The sequence below is a fragment of the Rhagoletis pomonella genome, unplaced genomic scaffold (assembly GCF_013731165.1).
Source record: "Rhagoletis pomonella isolate Grant_MI unplaced genomic scaffold, Rhpom_1.0 Rhpom_scaffold_00015, whole genome shotgun sequence".
Classification (NCBI taxonomy): domain Eukaryota; kingdom Metazoa; phylum Arthropoda; class Insecta; order Diptera; family Tephritidae; genus Rhagoletis; species Rhagoletis pomonella.
This window is the reverse complement of record NW_023458569.1, coordinates 3,547,677-3,555,575: the sequence shown is the minus strand read 5'-3', so window position 1 is coordinate 3,555,575 and position 7,899 is coordinate 3,547,677. Positions and strand designations below refer to the sequence as shown.

The following is a 7,899-nucleotide window of genomic DNA, read 5'->3' as shown; positions in this document are numbered from 1 at the left end:
AAACAAAATGACCGACGTTTTTACAGGAAATAGTGCTTTTTGCGTTCCCGTGCACTTCTGCATCTGTTCTCCTTTTACTCTTACTTGAGAGAGTAAAATTGTAGTTTGACAGTTCCACAGGTTTTAGTCCGAAGTTCAAAGGAACAGACTAAGTAGTGATTCGCTTTAGCTACAAGTTCTATAATATTTCGTAACACAATATTATTTTATACACTTGTAGCTATCAGCGAAATATTCTACACTTGTAAATGTACCCCCTTATTCTAGAACCCGAATTTTCGTAATTCGTAATTCGTAGCTACGCTACATAATTTTACATATTTTGAGGAAAATTATGGATTCTGATGTATTGGCAATTATAGCAGCAGAGTAAGCGGGCGCTGTGGCAATGGATTCACAAAGGTATGCGGAGCTGTCGGGCATAGTAACCATGGGCGCATCTATGTCAGCTTCTGGTTGAATTGTTGAACCACAAGCCAGAACTCCTCCTATGCCTGAAGCTCTGGTTTTCAATCCAGTTAATGTATTAGCAGCTGCTTCCAAGGCATTGAAAACATGCACTTTGTTAGGTCCACCACCAGTTGCGCCTGCTTCTGCCTTCGGCCGCGCTTAGGGATTATAACCCTTACTAAGTAGACTTCTCCTTTCTGTGTTGCCGGAGAAGAGGGGCGTCCGCATGTCAAAGGAATACAAAGGTATTCTTGTGCATATCACTCCGGCTACGCCTTCCACAGTATTTTTGCGCAGAACCCACGTCGAAATTTGCAAAAAAGTGCATAGTGCAAACCGAGTTTCTTAATAAGCTAGTGGTAGGAAATTTGAAACATTTATCTTAAATAAAATGTGAATCCTTTGATTACACTTGTACGTTAAAGTTTTTGGATTTGGGTTATGCGTTTGGACACAACAACCGAAAATCGTTGTACATTAACTAAACCGTACCCAAGTTTCTCGATAAGGGGCAACAAATATTCTTTTTTGCTCGTTTATATAAAGCAGTGAATAAAAATATACGTATATGTGAAAGGCAAATTTATCTGTTTAAATGAACACCACACCACCAATATTTCTTGCAAACACAGATGGATTTACATCTTTTATTTCGCCTCCGACACAGAATTGTTTTCGTACAAAATGACGCAAAAAAGCTTACTTAGTTCGTTTTTAGGCATGCCATTGTTACGAATTTCGAAACTTCGAAAATACGATTCGGATTGCAGCATACTATTTCTACGATTCGTAGCAAAATCCGAATTCGAAAGAGTTGCAGAATAGGGGTGGCAGGCATTTGTAGATGCGTTTCGATTTGCACTTTAATATACAAATTGTGAATAGCCTTGATTTAGTTATTTAGTTAGCTTTTTTTAAAAATCGACTATCCGGCTACTCGCTTAGTCAATTAGCAACTTTTTTGTCGGTTGATAGTCGAATAGCAATTATTCGATTAACCGCTCGCATTCGACTAACCGTTCACTTTCGTCTAACCGCTCACTATCGACTAACCGAAATTATTCGAATAATGACAGTATTTCATCATAAAATTATTTGTATTAGCGCGGTTGGGTTTTGTCAATAAGCATAAGTATTCAAAAAATAAAAAATAAAATGTTTACTCAAAGGAAACAACTAGTCGATAAATTGAAAATGAACGGATTTTCGACTAGTTGTTTGTGGCCGGTTAGTTGAAAAAGTCGAAAAAAACGGTTAGTCGATTAAGTGAAGTCGATTAATTTTTGAAACAAGTTTTGCTATTCGACTAATCGATTAACAACTAGGGACACGATATCAAACCGAAAGTTTCCTTTAAAGTATCGCTGGAAAAATATCGGGATATTATCGGGATAAAAACCCCATATTCCCAATATCAATACCAAATTCAAAAAAATTTAATTTGAATATTGGACTCTGTAAAGCCCAAAATATAACCATATTGCTTTACATATCAATGCCGAAGTATAGACATATGGACGTTTCCAGCGGTAAGTCATAGTACGACCTAGATTTGCAATAAATGGAACCGCGGTGCAGTCAAAATAAAAAATATGTTAGACGTAAAATTCATATTATATGAGCGTTAAAAATTAATTTAAAAACAATATTAACAAAAAAGTTTTAATGGAGATTTTAGTAGCGTAATGTCTTGTAAGGTGACGTCAGATACATTAACTTTGTAATGCGCCTACGCGATTCGATGCGATTCAAGGGTTCTGGTACTCGATTCCATAAATATCGTTTGAAAACTCTCGATTAAAAAGTATCGGTATCGAATGGAAAAAATATCGATATAGTATTGTATCGCAATTCGTGTCCCTATTGAGAAGAACTCTATTACGAGCATTTGTTTTCGGCGGACGTATAGCACTTGCCGTGAAAATAAAACATGTGTTACTAATTAGATATGGCTGCAAAACAAATAATGTTGAAAAAAGTTGCACTCGCCGTGCCCAGGGTCCGTTACAATAAATTTATATTGTGGGGCCTTTGCAAATAGTACTTTATTTAATTGCTAAAAAAAACGTGTTACTACTTAATTTCTATGAACATAATACGATTAACGGCGTATGAATTCCTAACGGTGAATTCCCAGCGCTGCTACTGGGTGACGTCGGCGCTACTCTATCGGCGTGTTCGCGGTGGACTGTGGCGTAGCGGCGCTCTACCTTTGAACTAGAGATGGGCACGGGCCTAAATTTTCAGGCCCGGCCTGGCACGAGTGCAAAATCAACTTTCAAAAACACGCCCAAGCCCGCACGTTAAGAATTTTAAGGGGGCCCGGCCCGGCCCGGCACGACGGGACACGCCCCAGCCCGGAAATAAAGAGTCAACTTTTATTGTATGTATACATATGTACATATTTTTAATTTTGTGTTTATGTTCATATGCATATTTACTTAAGCGAATCAATATTTTACATCAAAGATTTTTATAATATATTTTCTGGGAAGTAGAAAAAGTGGAAGGTATTTTATGTACAGATATGTATGTAAACAAAACTACTAAGTATCATATATTTTCTATAGGTTTCCAAATATTTCTTTTTTTGCTTTTCTCTTATCAAAAGAGTTTTAATACGTATGTACTATTTTTTTTTGTATAAACACAAAAGCTCATCTAAATTTTTAGTATTAGCAACGGGCTTTTTCGTGCTTTTCTGAAATTTCACTGAACGCCCAGGCCCGAGTTCGTGCTGACAGCAAATATTCCGGCCCGTATCCGCGGCCTGACGCAGGGGCCCCTGCCAAAAGCCCGGGCCGTGACCATCTCTACTTTGAACAGCCAAGCCCTGTATAGTCGCCTATGTACAGGTCCTGCGCTATTCATTAGCAGCTGTGCGTTCACGACCACGGCTCCGCTAACGACGCTTAGATTTTGGACGACGTCGGTGTGCTCCTCTGGGCGACGTCGGCGCGGGGCTGGTAGGCCAACTGGCGTCGCCGTCGCGCGGCTTCACGGTTGACTGTGGGGTGGCGGCGCTCTACCTTTGAACAGCCACGCCTTGTATAGTCGCGTATGTACAAGTCGAGAGCTATTCTCTAGTAGCTGTGCGTTCACGACCACAGCTCCGTGCTGACTGCCTCGTATGTTGTTAACTCACATCTGTTATAGCTGGTGCTCTTTGTGTTGCTGAGTTGTGTGGGCACATGTTGCGTTGCTATGGCGACGGTGTAGCCAAGGAGTGTTGATACGGTGTCTCGTGTTGGTTGGCCGTGTCGATGATGTTGCTATAGTCGTTGTTGTTGGTGTAGGGGTATGCGTTCGTGTGGGCTAAATTCCGCGGATATTTAGTCCTCACAAACCGTAGCATCGAATTGTTTTATTCGCGATTACTGGGCTGATATCTTTAAGCACAGTTTCACACTGTTCTCGATTCAGTCTGAACCTTTCCACAAATTGTGCGTCCCTCAGGAAGAAAGTATTCATTCTCTCTTGATACCGATACACTGTAGGAACGTTTTCGTTTTTACTTTCGGAATGACTTGACCACATATCGACAGAAAAATGGTATGCTAACGGCAAAATACTTCACTAAACTGAGTCTACTCAGCGTTCGAGATAGGTGGAAAATTGTTTACAATTGCAGAAAAATCCGTAACACAACTGTACAAGTGTGTTCGTTGTGTTACGGAAATAGACTACAATTGTACAAAAAGTTCGGTAATTACAAGTACGGAACAACTTGCAACTACAAGTTGCTTTGTGTTACAAAATATCTACACTTGTTTAATTTATTATAACACTTGTAGGACTTGTAACGCTTGTGTTACAGGCCCCTGGTAGTCAGGGCAAAACAACATTCTAAGCGACCGTCTTTAGGGGCCACTTTGTGGGTTTAGCTCCTCGGGTTTTGCAAAAAAATATTACGAATGAGCTAAATCTTTCAAATAATGTCGTAGATCTATGTGGTTGATTAACTGAAAGTAATTTGAGGGGGGAACTCTTCATAATGACATCATATTTCATGATGCAAGATGCTGAGGTATGAATAAAACGGTCTGAAGAGCTTAATAGATTTGTAAACCTAATGGTATGGAGCCTTAGTTTAAACTAATAACCTCAAACTGGACAAGTTTTCTTCCAGACTGTCCATTCGTACAGAAAACCGCCTAAGGTGCAGTTTGAGCCAAGTTGAAGTGTGATGGGCAGAGCACTACGGTATTGTCATGGTTTGCGTAGTTTGGTATTTGTCCAGTCTCTGTCATCAACGTCAATTATGGATAAAAAATTGTACTTTATTTTAAACAAAATCATATTAGTACTACATGAATGTTGGAAAATACCAACAAAAAAGGTACTTAATAGAATAACGACCTAAAAAATACCAGTAAACTACGTGTTTGGTCAGATGCATAACACTGTGCCTGCTCAAAGTACTTACGCTCATACTGTATGAGTCATACATATGGATGTTCATCAGCCGCTTCGAATTCAACCCTACCACAAGTCACTTACAGACACGTAAACATTTTCAAACTTCTGTGCTTACATATTTACGCTTTACTAATTACCAGAGGTCGAAAATATCCGTCAACACTTTGAAAGTGTCCCAAAATAACCGTCCCTATTTAAGAGAAAAAATAACCCACAAAACAGAACAGGTGATTTATTTTTTGTAGATGTGTGCTCCTCTCAATGGGAAGGGTTATTTGCATATCTTTTACAGTTGCTGTTGGACACGGACACTTAGCGCTGAAAGAGGAAAAATAAATGTTAGAGCGCGGTTGCCCACGAACGTGTACGCAGGGTACCGTAGAAGTGCGTAGAAACATATCAAATTTGCTGTTGATAGAGATAGAGGGAGATATAAGCAACGTCAACGTCACGGCCATGCGGTGGCAGAGTTGCGCTTTTAAATCCCTATTGATTTAAAATCCGCTATAAATTACGAAATATATTTGATTTGTGATTTGGTTTGTTGACCAAATAAAAAATAAAATTTATTTGTGATTTGATTTGTCAACCAAATAAGAAATAAAAGTTTTTGATTTGATCTGTAGAGCGAATCAATTTTATTTGTAATTTTTCAACTAAATAATACTTTTGTGATACAACGCAAATAAGATATTCAAGTATCTTCCAACTTCCAGTTCTACGAAAATCTTGATTTTTGGGACTGATTCGGAATTTTCGATACTTCTTCAGGATTTTCGGAATCCTCAGGACTACTTCGGGATTTTCGGACTGTTTCGGGATTTTTGGACTATTTCGGGATTTTCGAAACTACTTTGGGATTTTCGGGATCCCCGGAACTAATTCAAAATTTTCGAGACTTCGTCGGGATTTTCGGAATCTTCGGGACTACTTAGGGATTTTTGGACTATTTCGGGATTTTCGAGACTTCTTCGGGATTATCGAAATAATCGGGAATACTTCGGGACTTTTGGACTATTTCGGGATTTTTGAGACTACTTTTGAATTTTCGGGATGCTCGTGAATAATCCGTGATTTTCCAGACTTCTTCGGGATTATTGGAATCTTCGCGACCACTTCGGGCTTTCAGGACTATTTCGGGATTTTTATACCCGAGCGCACTTGTGCACAAGGGTATTATAACTTTGTTCACATAACGGTTGTTTGTAACAGGCAAATCGAGTCGAGATAGATATAGACAAATGTATACATAAATGATCAGGATGAAAAGAGAAATCGATTAAGCGGTGACAGTCTGTCTGTCCGTCCGTCCGTCTGTCCGTCCGTCTGTGCACACGATAACTCGAGTAAAAATTGAGATATCTTAACGAAACTAAGTACGTGCACTTCTTTCGGGCGTAGGACGGATGGTATTGAAAATGGGCAAAATTGGACAATAACCACGCCTACCTCCCATATAACGGTAATTTTCAGAAATACGAAAACTACGATATTTTAGTAACTACTGAAGATTATTCACTCAAAATTGATATTTACAATAATTTTTAGACGAAAAATAAGAATATCATACATTTTTGGGAAATGGGCGTAGCCACGCCCACTTACGGCTACATGTGTATATCTTGGTAACCGCTGCACCGATTTCTTCCAAACTTGGCACAGTTGTTGGCCTTGGTACAGGATACCAAATGGCTGAAAATTTTTGAAATCGGACAATAACCCGGCCCACATCCCATATAACGGTAATTTAGAGAAATATGAAATTTTCGATAAATCTGTGAATATTAAAGCTAATTTATTCAAAATTGATGCTTGCAACAATTCTTTGCCAAGAAATACGTTTATGATAAAATTTTGGAAAACGGGCGTGGCACCGCCCACTTATTATCACATATATGTATCTCGGTAACCGTTCTACCAATTTGTACCAATCTCGGTATGGTTATTGTGCTTGCCACATGAAAGCAAAACATTCAAAATTATTGAAATCGGACTAAAATTACGGCCGCTTTTCATATAACGGTAAATTTCAGAAATGCTTGAAACTTCAATATTTCGAAAGTACGCTAATTTACTCAAAATTGATACACCCCGGCTTACCATGTAGCGGTAGCTTTCGGAAAGGTAAAAAACATATATTTAATATTTGCGCCGGGTATTTAATGTTCGGCTCCGCCCGAACTTAGATTTTCTTACTTGTTTGACTATGGAAATTAATTAAATATCGAACATTCCTGGTTCCCAGGTTGAGTTTCTGTGGCTATATCATTTTCTTTATAATTACCTTTATTTTAATCCTTCTTCCTTTATCTTCATCTTTACTCATCCTCATCTTTTTCTTAATATTTATCTTTATCATCTTTATGTTTATCATTTTTTACATCTACATATTCCCCTTCACCTTTGACCTTATATTAGTAAAAGTTTTAAATTTACCTTGATCTCAATTTTTGCATTTATCTTTACGCATCTTTGTATTCTTTATTTTTACTTTTGCCTTTATCCTTTTCTTTATCAATAAAATAAAATAGCTTAATTTCGGTGTATCATATTAAGAATGTGCACGCTCTCTTCTTTATCATAAATGCTCGCACATGTATGTGTACGTATATGTCGTGTAAAGAAATGCCTAACGCTTTGCTTCCACTTATTACGCCCACTTATATTTTTCAGTCCTACAATAACCCACAAATTAAGACACTTAAAAATAAAAGTCCCTGCGAAAGTGTTTTTGCCCAAGGGAAATTTTAGCTGTTGATAAATAACCCACAAAACACAAAAAGATCGCACAGAGTGATTTGCCACGGTGAGAAACACTCTTTGCTTGAGAGATGAGTGTTTGTGTCAGTGGTAAACACCATACGAGACACTTGCTGACGGTTATTTTCGATATCTGCTAATTACATACTCATGCTGTTGTTAATTATATACTTACGTACGCACGCATATATATAGACACATATGTATACATGAATACCTGTTAGGCTAGGGCTGCCAGATATCTCTGTTGCCAAACCGGGACACTTTAGG

At 38.3% G+C, this 7,899-nt stretch overlaps 1 protein-coding gene across 7 annotated transcripts in view; it reads right to left on the bottom strand.

Annotated features, from left to right (window-relative positions):
• Positions 1–7,899, bottom strand: part of LOC118749382 (transmembrane protein KIAA1109 homolog) — a 556,935-nt gene that overhangs the window by 520,680 nt on the left and 28,356 nt on the right. The gene's annotated exons all lie outside the window — the stretch shown is intronic.